This window comes from Malaya genurostris, chromosome 2 (assembly GCF_030247185.1).
Source record: "Malaya genurostris strain Urasoe2022 chromosome 2, Malgen_1.1, whole genome shotgun sequence".
In the NCBI taxonomy this organism is placed as follows: domain Eukaryota; kingdom Metazoa; phylum Arthropoda; class Insecta; order Diptera; family Culicidae; genus Malaya; species Malaya genurostris.
The window spans coordinates 118,655,525-118,671,011 of record NC_080571.1 but is presented as its reverse complement, the minus strand read 5'-3'; the positions used below and the strand labels follow the sequence as shown (position 1 = coordinate 118,671,011).

The following is a 15,487-nucleotide window of genomic DNA, read 5'->3' as shown; positions in this document are numbered from 1 at the left end:
AATCTTTGGTAGTATTTCTTCTTTTTGAGCTAAAGCGAGTGTGTGTCGAATTCCGTTGATTGTAGGTTAAGTAATCAGAAAAATAATGAAGAGAAACGTTGACCACTTAGTCTTTTGACAATTCTTCTGACGAGACGAAGTTCGACGGGTCAGCTAGTTATTATATATGAACGGCTCAAAGAAAAAAATCGGATAAGTGCAAATTAGTATAAAAAACCCGTTTAAGTATTTTTGAATGCAAAAATCGGATAAAAACATTGAGAGCAAAAACCGGACATGGAATTTGCAATGCAAGAATCGTTTAAAAACATATTTTCTGCAAGAACCGAACAAAATAACTTTGAATGCAGAAACCGGACCAAATCTTAATCGATTCTTCGAAAATAAATGTATTAATCCGGTTTTTTCATTCAAAGTTTTTACAAACTGCTGCTGTGGGAACGCAGCTTAGAGCAAGTTGCCCTTAACAAACAAGCAAACCATGCTTCGTCAGCGACAGTCGGTAGCTCTCAATGTTTTTATCCGATTTTTATTCAAAAATACTTAAACGGTTTTCCAAACTAAGTTGCACTTATCCGATTTTTGCTTTCAGCTATTCATGTGATAGAATGATTGATATGAGAAAGGCATCATTACAGTATATATCGTTTTCTGATTTATTCGTTAGTTTTAAATAACTCTACTTAATGAAGTATCCAATAGTTTAAATTACCGAACTGATTACTGTCAGCCTTTTCCAAATTCAGTGAAATTTGTTTAGTGTTCAGGCTATTTTGATAATCATTTGATTTTAAAGATTTTACTAGAAAGAAACAAAAGAAACGTCGAAATCTCTTCCTACCTACTAAATACCCCACGACGAATTCGAATACCAATCATTTCACTCCAATCAATTTTCTGCATTTTGTCAGTAATCAGATTGACGTGAAATAGCAGCAAATTGAGACTATCACAAAGACAGGTCTTGAATCCTCAAAGTTTCTTTAATCCGCGAAAATCGTTCTGCCAATTGAACTACTCTGGATGTGATGGAAAACAGCTTAGAAAGCACCACGATTGAACAGAACTCCGTACATGTTCTATGCTAATTGAACAACTCATTGACCCATTTACTGCTCTATTTCCGATATCGATAAATACAACTGTTGGTAATTTTGAGCAATTAATGGCTAATGTAAGCGAGAGTTTGTATCAAACCGTTTTCAGTGCCAGACTAACCAAACCGTATGATAGCGTTATCGTTTATGACGCTAGACTACACTCGTTCGAGTTTGGATGCAATCAGAGCATCTTTTTCTACTCTGCACCAGTGAAGCGACGCGGTAAAAAAAAGTAAACGATATACATTTGTTTTCTTTTGTGGATGGTTGAAATACATTTCTATTAATGCATTTATTTTGTCATCAGGGACATCGGAAGCACCACTTTACTAATTCAATTGGACTTTCAATCCCCTGAGATATTAATTAAGCAACGGATGGTTTTGATCAACACAAGAGTTTATGGACCGCATAAATCACATGTCAAATCATTGTTTTTGTCCTCTGGTAACAACACAACCATATTGTATTTGAAACAGCGTTTAAAAAACCGTCGTGGACGACATTATGCCGAAAGTGCATAAGAACAAGAAGTTGTAGAAAGATTTATCTCAAATGCAAAATGAAGAGATGAATAAGGAAGTTGATATCGATTAGTCCATGTAATGCTACTTGTAAACGTAAATCATTTTCCAAACTCAGCACGAGTTTCGCACGATCTTTTGTTCGTGGATTAAATTTAGTGGTAATTACCTAAAAGAAGCTCTTGATAGTTGAAAATACTTTACACTAGATTGCTCAAGGAAATCATTTTGACTGCTTTTCGAATCCATTTAGAAAAACAATATGTACACAACGGCACATATGCTTAGATATTTGTGATTTTCTGTAGAACATAACTTGTTATATGACTGTTAATAATATAAAAAATATGGAAAATTTTGTTTATGACATTCTCTATTTCAGTCATTATGATTGCTTTTGGGCTATATAGATATATACTAATTCCGGGCTTTCTAGTGGTAAAGCAAGCTTTTTATGGTAGAGAATAGAAGTAACGTTTTAAAGCCGATTAAATGTCTTTGAACCAAACACATACGTATTTTGGAAGCTTAGCGTCATCAAAAGTAAGATTATAATGTGGTGTTTATAAAAATCAAGCAGCTATAACTTTCGAAAGTAAAAAAATATATACATTAAAATTTGTTTTCATGCTAGGAAAAAATACAATTTTAAGAAAAATAAAAAAAAATCCGTTTAACAGAAAACTTGTGTGCTAAAATCTTTTCTGTTCTATTTTTCCTCATATTACTGTGGGATTCTTCAAAACACTTTTCATGAGAGTCAATATCTACTTGGCCAGCCGCTAACATCACTTTCAGAACCAAACACTTTTGAGACAAATTTAGAATGATTTTTAGGATTTTTGCATCGTCACTCTTAATGAAGTCTCTAAGCCTTTAACATACTCTACCCTATAACTCCGGAACCGGAAACTGGATTTAAATATGCTTTATAATACCGTTTGATATCATAAAACCTTATATTTAAGTTTGTGAAAACCGGTTAAGCCATCTCCGAGAAAAAGAAGTGAGGGGCTGTTTTGAGAGTATCTGACCACTATTTCTGGTATAATCGAAAGCAAATTTTTTTATCTTCAACTAACTGGGCCAGCACAATTCAAGGAATATATATATTTTTTTCAAACATTCCACTTCCTTACTTTTTTTAAATACAATAGCAGAGAAAAGTGAGTGCATACATTTGTTATACATTTGTGATTTCAAATGAACTCAGTCGAATGGTATACGGTACTCGGCTCTCTATGTCTCGGTCAAGTTTCACAGTGATTGCATAGCCTTCCTTCATGAAAAATGCGAAATGCATGAAAAAAATTTACTTCGGAAATATCAATTAAAATATCTGCAAAAATTTGCTCGAAAATGCGTTACTTTTGAAATTCGTCAAAAAATCAATAAAAAACTGTATGATAAAAACATCAGTGTACACTCTAACTTATAAGTACACAAAAAATAACGAAATTTTTATGACACGTAAATCAAGGATCATTAACAGATCGGCTGAAAAGTTCGTATCGTTTCTATGAGAGGGCGCCACTAGAATTAAATCCATACCATTTTCAGTTAGTACCAACCTTCAAAAGATACGTGTATAAATTTGACAGCTGTCTGATTATTAGTTCGTGAGATATTGCATTTTGAGTGAAGCTACTTTTGTTATTGTGAAAAAAATGAAAAAAAGGAATTTCGTGTGGTGATGAAACACAACTTTTTGATGAAAAAAAGGGCCGCCGATACCAAAAATGGCTTGATGAGTGTTATCCAGACTCTGCACCGAACGAAGCAACAATTCGTAAGTGGTTTGCAAAATTTCGTACTTGTCATATGAGCACCGAAGACGATGAACGCAGTGGACGTCCAAAAAGGGCTATTACCGATGAAAACGTGAAAAAAATCCACAAAATGATTTTCAATGACCGTAAAGTGAAGTTGATCGAGATAGCTGACACCCTAAAGATATCGAAGGAACGTGTTGGACATATTATTCACGAATATTTGGATATGAGAAAGCTTTGTGCAAAATGGATGCCGCGTGAGCTCACAATCGATCAAAAACAACAACGAAAAACCATGCTGAAATTGAACGAATTGGGCTTCGAATTGCTCCCTCATCCACCGTATTCTCCAGATTTGGCCCCCAGTGATTTTTTCCTGTTCTCAGACCTCAAGAGAATGCTCGCTGGTAAAAAATTTAGAAGCAATGAAGAGGTAATCGCTGAAACTGAGGCCTATTTTGAGGCAAAGGACAAATCGTACTACAAAAATGGTATTGGAAAGGTGGAAGATCGCTATAATCGCTGCATCGCCTCTGATGGCAATTATGTTGAATAATAAAAACGAATTTTGGCAAAAAAAATGTGTGTTTCTATTTAACGATATGAACTTTTCATACGAACTGTTGCTTACGAAAATACATACAAAACAATTGTAGATGTTAAGCCAAATTGGAACACGATAATTTTTTAATCAATGTAACTTTAATGCTTAGTAAGTCAATGCTAGATTTGTTAAATTCAATTAGATATAAAAAAACATCGAATAAATAACGTTATGTTCCATCTTCTGATCAAAATATATGCACAAAACCAAACATAAATTAACAAAAAATATGCATTCATTTGTTCAAGAAATCAAGTTGCTTCTTATATTCAAAATAATTAAAAAATAAGAAAATGATTTGAAAAGTCGGCAATTTATCATCTATATTTATCAATTGGCCAACAAGTAATATACTATAAACATTTGTTGAGAAGTATCCTAAATTCGACGAAACATTAAGAAATTACAAAAAAAAACATAAATGTTTGTTTCCATAAATTTCAGAATTAGACTTGAAAATTCATAGATTACTTCATCCGTTTTTTTTTTTATGCCTTTCGATGAAAAAGCCTTGGTTACCTACAGCACCATTGCATAGCTGGTGCTACGATCCTATTGACACTAAGAATCTTCCCAGGTCGGGGCTCGAACATACGGTTATTGGTTTGTAGGAACAGGGCCGTATGCTCTGAATCGCCAACCCGGGCTAGCATATTTAATAAACTACATCTAATTTTATAAACAGAAAACAATACAAAAAAAAAAAATTATAAATGACACAAAATAATTATCTTGACGTTGCCAAGAAATCAATAAAAAGTCGTAAGAAAAATATATTGTGTCACTTCGAGTTCCTAATCACTATTAAAAGATTCTACATAACTTCAAGTTTATTAATCATCGGTACAGTTGACACGAAAACAAAAAAACACACAATACCAAGGCTCCGAAATGCTACTCACCAGTTTTTATATCAGCTATAAATCTCAAACAACATGATCGTAGCACCATAAACCTGTAGCTATTTCAACTCTTCACTTCACACATTGCACGAAATGCCGCTTTCCACCTGTCCAAAAAAAAACTTTGCCAGATTGAAATCTGAGTTGTCTAACACTTCGTCACTGAATCACTGTCACACTAATCTTCAATCAAGTATTCAAACAATCAAACGATCTTCTGCTAGATCATTCAAAACAATTTTCCAAAAACACTGATTAATTATTGTCGCCACTGGAAAATTGAAATCTGTTTCAGAAAAATTTTCATCCAATATAAGGTAAATAAATCCCACTTGCAGTCGATAAAAAACGTCTAGTATCCTTGCGAAAGAAATATCACTATTGCACACCGGGTAGCACACCAGTGCTCCATCAGGGAGCCACCGGAAACGGACAGATTCCCTGGATCATTCAGCTGCACTAACACGGTCGAAACGTCAATGCTCGGAACAAACACCCCAAACGCGACTGAACCGGATCGCAGTCGGAAGACTACTGACAGAGAGTCCAAGATGATGGTAACGTTATCGAGGTTCGATGCAAGAAGCAAACAGTCGAACCGAGGCAAAGTAGTAATGCATCATTGCGGGCGGCAACACGCGACGGCAGGAAACGGTGGATTTTGGCGGCGTTAACGGCGGACCCGAGGCGGCCACTAAACGGCAGCGGCTTAACGATTTCAAGGTAAAAGGTAAACCCTAGCCGAGAGCGAATGAGAGAATTAGCTCTGGAACAAGAAAAACTTGAATCAAACCGGAGTATCGACTTGGCAAAGAACAAACGGGTAAAAGATAATAACGATATCCACGTATGAACACATGGCCAAAGAAGAAATGTGAAAAGCTAATAAGCAAATAACGATGCATCTGCGATTTGAGCTGCAAAGAGAAACAAAAGAGAAGAGTCAACAAAAAAGAGAACAACAGAGAGGATTCATTGCTCCCCTCTCCAAAATAAGGCTCTAGACCGGGTGGTAGCCTTTTTTCGCATAACATTTAACCCAATATCCCACAAGCGGCTGCCTCGTCGTGTGTTGAACGCATCAAAGCAAAGAAGCGCTTCTATCAGTCTCTGGTGCGGTGCGTAGAAAAAAAAAGCTTTTTCTCTTCCGCAGTCGCACTCTGTCCGCAACGAAACTGCGGTCGCAAGCAACCAGCAACCGCAACAGAAGCTGCTAATGAGAAGGAAAATTTCTCCCACTTTTCCATTGCCCAAGTCGTAGCATACACATAGCACGAATCATAGCACAGTAAGAATATGTGTGTTCGAAACGGTATCTAATCGATTTTGATCTCGATCTTGATTCGCAAAGAGAAGCCGTGTATCTCGACCAGGCGACTTTGGTGTGTGTTTTGAACGATTTCAACGAAAGGCGTGATGAAAACCCGTGTCCAGTGTTTGGTTTGACATGAATTTGAAAAATTGAATATTATCAGACTGATAATCATTTTCCGGACTAGATGGAGACCAAACTATTCATGGCAGATATTGAAACTGTCGATTCATTGAAACCCGGACGGTAATTGAATCATGCCTTTTCAACGTACTATATAAAGGGTGATTTTTTAAGAGCTTGAGAACTTTTTTAAACAATAAAACGCATAAAATTTGCAAAATCTCATCGGTTCTTTATTTTAAACGTTAGATTGGTACATGACATTTACTTTTTGAAGATAATTTCATTTAAATGTTGACCGCGGCTGCGTCTTAGGTGGTCCATTCGGAAAGTCCAATTTTGGGCAACTTTTTCGAGCATTTCGGCCGGAATAGCCCGAATTTCTTCGGAAATGTTGTCTTCCAAAGCTGGAATAGTTACTGGCTTATTTCTGTAGACTTTAGACTTGACGTAGCCCCACAAAAAATAGTCTAAAGGCGTCAAATCGCATGATCTTGGTGGCCAACTTACCGGTCCATTTCTTGAGATGAATTGTTCTCCGAAGTTTTCCCTCAAAATGGCCATAGAATCGCGAGCTGTGTGGCATGTAGCGCCATCTTGTTGAAACCACATGTCAACCAAGTTCAGTTCTTCCATTTTTGGCAACAAAAAGTTTGTTAGCATCGAACGATAGCGATCGCCATTCACTGTAACGTTGCGTCCAACAGCATCTTTAAAAAAATACGGTCCAATGATTCCACCAGCGTACAAACCACACCAAACAGTGCATTTTTCGGGATGCATGGGCAGTTCTTGAACGGCTTCTGGTTGCTCTTCACTCCAAATGCGGCAATTTTGCTTATTTACGTAGCCATTCAACCAGAAATGAGCCTCATCGCTGAACAAAATTTGTCGATAAAAAAGCGGATTTTCCGAATGGACCACCTAAGACGCAGCCGCGGTCAACATTTAAATGAAATTATCTTCAAAAAGTAAATGTCATGTACCAATCTAACGTTTAAAATAAAGAACCGATGAGATTTTGCAAATTTTATGCGTTTTATTGTTTAAAAAAGTTCTCAAGCTCTTAAAAAATCACCTTATACTAATAAATGTCTCGTTTCATTTGTGATTACAGCTGCGTTGAACTAATAACTTCTTCACTGAAGATCAGAAGGGGGAGACGCGTCCATATTTATCTTCCTTCTACATTTATCGCATCATTTAAAATCATTAGTGAGAGTAATATTCGCAATTTCTTTTGAATTGCACTATCGGCTGCCATTAAAAGTAAAGACTTCTTTCGCCAATGGAAGTAAATAACTATATGTAACACCTGTTTTGCACCCTATATTGATAGATAACTGCCATCGATAGTAGGACCTTTCGAGAGGCCAACGACTATTCTGACTACTGTTTAGAGATATGATAAATTCGCGCTCGATTATTTTCCGTCATCAATTACATATGTCATTCAGTAAAAACCATTCAAGCGAAGAGGTTGTGTTTCGATTGTACTGGCTCGTGAGTTAACGGCTGATACCGAGACAATTCTAAGCTTCAGGTAGTTAAACTGCCCATAGCAAACGTAATATTCGGGGCGTTTCCCGACTGGAAAGCTAGCAACGAAGGCCATCCCGTTCATACGCACAGAGGTGTAGAAACACAGAGGTGCGAGAGCATAGAAGTGACGAGTCACAGAGGTGCCATCGCATAAAGGTGCGAAGACGAAGGGGTGCAAAGGCACAAAGGTGCTAAAGCAACCCAGTGCTGATCTACCAGGTACCAGAATTTGTACGCTGCGTAGGATCAAAAGAGACGGCATATATCGCGAGGTGCTACACTGCAAGCATCGCATTTGATCGCCACCAAGAGCAAAAGCACTGTACCTGGGGTCAGGTACAGGCAGCACAGCAAGTGCAGTGGTGTTCACAACGACGGCAGAGCAACTGAGATAGCAGTAAACGACAGAAGACTGCCAATTGGAAACAGCAGAAGACTGCCAATTGGAAATCGTTGGAAGAGCTTCACGTCGTTCTTCACGATAAAGGAACAGAGACATCAGCTACAAGGTAGATTTAATTTAATTTATTTTTTATTTCTTATATCTGAAATTTTACTAAACATAAGTTTTTATTTTGGTATTATTAATTTACAAAAAAATTTAATGTAATGGATGATCTTATGGAAGATCATCCGAATCCGATTCCGGATACTAGTAAGAGTTTAAATACTCCGAGGGCTAAACATTATCCACAGGGTACCACTGGGCCATGGATAGTCTATCTTCGAAAAAAAGAAAAGATTTTAAATTTGATGCAAATTACCAAGGATTTGACATCACATTTCTCTGAAGTTAAAGAAATATGTAAAGTTAATAGAGATAAAATTCGAGTTGTTGTCAATGACTTGAAACAGGCGAACGAAATTGTAACCTGTAAATTATTTTCTGTTGAATATCGAGTTTACATTCCATCGAAGGAGGTGGAAATTGACGGTGTCGTGACTGAAGCAAGTCTGACGGCCGATGATTTACTTAAAAATGGAGTTGGTCGTTTTAAAAACTCCATGCTTGAGGGAGTTAAGATACTCGAGTGCAAGCAATTGTACTCAGCATCTATTGTCGATGGAAAAAAGTCGTATCGTCCCTCAGATTCGTTTCGTGTAACATTTGCCGGATCTGCGTTGCCTAGCCATGTCTATATCGATAAAATTCGTCTTCCTGTTCGGCTTTTCGTACCGCATGTTATGAATTGCACGAACTGTAAAAAATTCGGGCATACAGCTACTTACTGTAGTAATAAGTCCAAATGTATCAAATGTCAAGGGCCTCATAAGGATAATCTTTGCGATAAAAATGTTGAAAAATGTGTTTATTGTGGGGAGAGACCTCATGATGATCTTTCAGTATGCGCTGCATTTAAGTTGCGTAAAGACAAAATGAAGCTTTCTTTAAAAGCACGGTCTAAGCGCACATATGCAGAAATGCTTAAAACGGTCATACATGTCTCCCCCTTGGAAACCGAAAACGGTTTTTCAAATCTTATGGAGCCAGAGGAATCTGACTCCGACGGAAATAGTGAAGATACCTCGTTTGTCACTCCTCAAGGGTCTGTTAAGAGGAGATTAACAAACCACAAAATACCTAAAAAGACACCTAAAATTACATCTTCAAAAAAAGATCCCCGTGTTAAAGCTAAAAAGCCAAATTTAAAACCAAAAACTGTGCCTCCTGGTTTGTCAAATTCACAAACCAATCCAGAAACTAGCTCAAGGAAAGACAATAATCCAGTGGGCTCCGTTTCACATTCACCAACAGGATTACTTAAGTTTTCGGAAATTGTAGAATGGATTTTCGCAGCATTCAATATTTCTGAACCTCTAAAGACTATCATAACGGCATTCCTTCCAATAGCTAGAACTTTTTTGAAACAGTTATCAGCTCAATGGCCAGTTCTTTCAGGTTTTGTATCATTTGATGGATAATTTATCATCCGCCGCAAATGATTCAATCACTGTCCTGCAGTGGAATTGTCGAAGCATCATGCCAAAACTTGATTCATTTAAAGTTTTGTTGCATAGTCATAAATGTGATGTATTTACTTTGTGCGAAACATGGCTTACATCAAACATAGCCTTAAGTTTTAATGACTTTAACATTATACGTCTCGATAGAGACTCTCCGTATGGTGGAGTGCTTTTAGGAATTAAGAAATGTTATTCCTTTTATAGATTAAATATTCCTTCGACTTCTAGTATAGAAGTTGTTGCTTGTCAAATAAACATTAAAGGAAAGGACATTTGCATTGCTTCAGTATATATTCCTCCAAGAGCTCAAGTTGGACAACGACAGCTTAATGAAATTGTCGAAGCCCTTCCTGCTCCACGTTTGATTTTAGGAGATTTCAATTCGCACGGAATGATGTGGGGTTCCGTTTACAATGATAGCAGATCATCCTTAATATATAATATTTGCGACAATTTTAGCATGACGGTACTAAATATGGGTAGCATGACACGGATCCCAAGACCTCCTGCACGTCCAAGTGCATTAGATTTATCTCTTTGCTCGACTTCAATTCGACTAGATTGCACCTGGAAAGTATTTCCTGATTTACACGGTAGCGATCATTTACCAATCATCATCTCAATTAGCAGTAACAAAGGCATTGCTAATTCAGTTAATATTCCATATGATTTGACAAAAAATATTGACTGGATTAAATACCAAAGTAATATTTCAAGTGCCTTAACTTCAATGGAAGAGCTCCCCCCACTTGAAGAATATGACTTCCTCGTTTGTTCGATTCTGGAGGCCGCAGAACAAGCCCAAACCAAACGATTTCTTGGTCCATCGTCTAACAGAAGGCCTCCAAACCCTTGGTGGGACAAAGAGTGCTCAGATGCTAAGCACGCGACACAAAATGCCTTCAAGATGTTTTTAAAACGAGGAGGAGGAACTCCTCAGAATTTTGAAAAATTCTTGACTTTAGAAACCAAGTACAAGAGCATACTTCGGGCCAAGAAATGTAGCTATTGGAGACATTTTGTCGAAGGTTTGTCAAGAGAAACCTCAATGAGCACTCTTTGGAATACGGCCAGACGAATGAGGAATCGTAACGTAGGAAATGAGAGTGAGGAATACTCGAACCGATGGATATTTGATTTTGCGAGGAAAGTTTGTCCAGATTCTGTTCCTACGCATAGCATTATTAGGGAATCTTTTTCAAATAATGGTTCCATTGATAGCCCCTTTTCTATGATGGAATTTTCCATAGCACTCATGTCTTGTAACAATAACGCTCCTGGGTTGGACAGAATTAAATTCAACTTGGTGAAGAATCTGCCCGACCTCGCAAAAAGACGTTTGTTGGAATTGTTCAACAAGCTTCTTGAGCAAAATATTGTTCCACCTGACTGGAGGCAAGTGAAAGTTATCGCCATTCAAAAGCCGGGGAAACCAGCTTCCAATCACAACTCATATAGACCCATCGCGATGTTGTCCTGCATCAGAAAATTGTTCGAAAAAATTATTCTACGACGTCTCGACACTTGGGTCGAGACGAACGGTTTGTTGTCAGATACTCAGTTTGGCTTCCGTAGAAATAAAGGGACGAATGATTGCCTTGCATTACTTTCGTCTGACATCCAAATTGCCTTCGCTCAAAAGCAACAAATGGCATCTGTATTTTTAGACATTAAAGGAGCATTTGATTCAGTTTCCATTGATGTTCTTTCAGACAAGCTTCACCAACATGGACTCCCAGCGGTTATAAATAATTATTTGCACAACCTTTTGTCAGAGAAACGCATGCATTTTTCACATGGCGATTTGGTAACATTCAGAATTAGCTACATGGGTCTACCGCAAGGCTCTTGCCTCAGTCCGCTCCTCTATAATTTTTACGTAAATGACATTGACAGCTGTCTAGTATCCCCATGTACACTAAGACAATTGGCAGATGATGGCGTAGTTTCAGTTACTGGACCCAAAGCTATTGATCTGCATAAACCATTGCAAGATACCTTAGATAACTTGTCCGATTGGGCTGTTCATCTTGGTATCGAATTCTCTGCGGAGAAAACAGAGTTAGTCGTCTTTTCAAGAAAGCATGATCCCGCGCAGCTTCAGCTCCATATGATGGGAAGAATGATCCAACAGGTTTTGACTTTCAAATACCTCGGGGTGTGGTTTGATTCCAAATGCACGTGGGGAGGACACATTAGGTTTCTGATAACAAAATGCCAACAAAGAGTAAATTTTCTTCGAACAATAACCGGATCTTGGTGGGGTGCTCATCCGGAAGATCTAATAAAATTGTATCAGACAACGATACTTTCAGTGATGGAATATGGATGCGTTTGCTTTCGTTCCGCTGCAAACTCTCATATTATCAAATTAGAGCGAATTCAATATCGTTGTTTGCGAATTGCTTTAGGCTGCATGCATTCGACACATACAATGAGTCTTGAAGTTCTGGCGGGAGTTCTTCCATTGAAGGATCGTTTTCGGGAGCTTTCGTCGCGACTGCTAATAAGATGCGAGGTACTGAATCCCCTAGTTATTAATAACTTCGAAAGGCTAGTTGAGCTTCAATCTCAAACAAGATTCATGACTGTATATTTTAACCATATGTCACAGGAAATCAACCCTTCAAGATATATTCCTATCCGTGTCAGCCTCCTAAATGTCCCTGACTCAACTTTATTTTTCGACACATCCATGCAGCGCGAAGTGCGTGGAATTCCGGAACACCTACGCTCGTTGGAAATCCCAAAAATATTTACAAGTAAGTTCAGGCATATCGACTCTGAGAAAATGTTTTACACGGACGGATCGCGAATTGAAGAAGCGACAGGGTTTGGTATGTTCAACAATAATGTTTCGGTCTCCTTTAGGCTTCAAGAACCTGCATCTGTTTATATAGCAGAGTTAGCAGCAGTTCATTATAGTTTGAGTATAATCGTCACATTATCTCCAAACCATTATTTTCTTTTCACAGATAGTCTGAGTGCAATTGAAGCCATTCGCTCAAAGGCTGCTGGCAAAAATGAACCTTTTTTCTTGGGCAAAATAAAACAGTGCCTGAACGTCATATTGAATAATAATTATCAAATCACAATAGTTTGGGTTCCGGCTCATTGCTCCATTCCAGGCAATGAAAGAGCCGATATTTTAGCCAAACGTGGTGCTATTGAGGGTGAAATTTATGAGAGACCAATTGCTTTCAATGAATTCTATAGCGCGTCTCGCCAAAGAACACTTGCCAGCTGGCAAGCTTCTTGGGATAAAGATGATCTGGGTCGGTGGATGCACTCAATTATTCCTAAAATATCGACAAAGGCATGGTTCAGGGGACTGGATGTGAGTAGAGATTTCATTCGTGTGATGTCCAGACTCATGTCCAATCACTACACGTTAGATGCACATCTCCTTCGAATTGGACTTTCCGAGACTAATCATTGTGCTTGTGGCGAAGGTTACCGCGATATTGACCATGTTGTTTGGACATGCGTGGAGTATCGTGATGTCAGATCTCAACTAATAAATTCCTTGCGTACCCAAGGTAGACTATCCAATGTCCCAGTTCGCGACATTCTTGCTTGTCGTGACGTTCCTTACATGAAACTTCTTTATTATTTCATTAAGTCCATTGGAGTTCCAATTTAAATTTTATTTTATGTTAGATTGTTTTCTCTTCCATGAGCTCAACCAATAGCCAGCTATCTTATATTAAATAAAAGTGATGAACTGATACAAACAAACCTGAAATAGTTATAAGATCATGTACAAAATAAATGTATTTCATTTAATGTAATTTATAATAGCAACTCGCTTGATAAAAACAGTGTTTAGATTAACTAATGAATACCAACATACTAATAGGATATTCGAAATGTATTAGGTTTAAAGTACTATGTATTGTAGATGCCACGGCGAAGAAAAACTTATGTATATTGCCTATGAAATAAACGTATTTATGAAAAAAAAAAATTACATATGTAAGCTCGACTAACGAATCGAGTACCGGAGAATTTGAAGGTCTATATTCTATTTGTAACTTTTGATTGGGCTGAAATTTTCTCGTAAGCTTTTTCATGACCTGACAATACATATAATTGGTATCATCAGTTTGCCATTTTTACTGTAGCCTAACTTTTGAAAAGGGCCTAAGCAAAAATTCATTACAAATTTCAAAACCGATGATCTCAGGAACGATTTTTTGATAATATCTGTTCAGGAATCAAGAATCAGAACAAATTGGCTCAAATGGCACGTTCCCCTTGATATTTGGAGATTTGTGCCTTGCCATCAATTTGTTTTTAGCATCATTTTCCCGATATATAAGAGGGAAGGATTGAAAGGAAATGATAAGGGTTGGACTAGGAGGATGGGAAAAATTGACGACACAGAAACACAAAAAAGCAGAAGTAAACTCTGCATGCCTAAGGGATGCTGAACAATCGGTTGGGGATCACATTTAGTGGAAGCAGAAGTAAATTTTGAACCTCTACGAGGTCCCGAACAGTCTGCTGTAAAACCTATTTAGGTTTGTTACTATGTGCGTTCTTTCTGATAAACGGTGAACAGTTAATAAAACCTTCAACTTCCGAGAGGATTTAGAGATTTTACAAAAGCGACACCATTCTGCACTCCCTGAATAATGCAGAACGATTCGCAGTATGTACGAGTAGAAGTAAATTCGGTACCCCCTAAAGGATGCCAAACAATCTGCTAAACCCTATTTAAGGTGAATACAGAAGGGATTCATTCACTCCAGGAAGAACGATGAACCCTTCTGACTATAGCTCCTTACCACATTGGGTGAGAAACGAGAGAATATCCTTCAATAGCGATATTTTTGGGTAAGCGACTTTTCGCCTTATTTCAGTAGTAGGAGTTTTACGCGATTGATATAATAAAGCAATGTTTCGGAGCAAAGTGAAACAAGATTTTCAATTCTGTTTTATGCAATTGTTTTTTAGCTCCTAAAAGACTATGCACAGCACCCTTTTTCATGACGTTTCGATTTTAGCACAGTTCGTTCGAATATGACATATGTATTAGAAAGATGCAGGCACGTACCCAGAGGGAGTGCCCGAGGGGCCCTCCCGAAATCAGAAACAGAAACAAAAACCTGTTTTAATCCACCTAGTGGTGTAATAATGCCTTTCTCATATTACTTATATTTTCAGAAATATCACCAGAAGATTTTGTGAAGAAATTTTTTTTAATCTTGAATAAAATAAGAAACTTTCTTTTGGTATAAACTAACATAACCTTTCCAAATTCTAAACAGTTATGTCAAATTGATTTCTTTATTTTGCATCGTCGCACTAAATGATTAAACACTCTTTACCCTATGGTTCTGGAACCGGAAATCGGACCCGGATGAAATTAAACAGCAACCTATGAGACTGTAGGAACTTTTATTTGAGTCTGTGGAAATCGATCAAATCTCTAATCGATCTAAGAAAATAGAGTGAGCCTCGTATTCAACTTTTTGACCACTACTTCTGGTACTACTAATTGAATCAGTTTTAAGCCAAATCTAGAAGAATTTTACCCTTCGTCGCTCTAAATGATGGTGTGAAATTCAATAGCAACCTACAGGACTACGAGATGTTTTTTATGAGTGACATTATTTGACACATACTCACACACAGACA

The 15,487-nt window shown here is 37.6% G+C and overlaps 1 protein-coding gene across 5 annotated transcripts in view; it reads right to left on the bottom strand.

Moving 5' to 3' along the window:
- Window positions 1–5,419, bottom strand: part of LOC131431618 (serine proteinase stubble) — a 409,964-nt gene extending 404,545 nt beyond the window's left edge. For all 5 annotated transcript variants that reach the window (XR_009229703.1, XM_058597443.1, XM_058597444.1 and 2 more), the window contains exon 1: window positions 4,903–5,419. The gene's annotated coding sequence lies outside the window, so the exon portion shown is untranslated. The remainder of the gene's footprint in view (window positions 1–4,902) is intronic.
- Window positions 5,420–15,487: the final 10,068 nt, after the last annotated feature.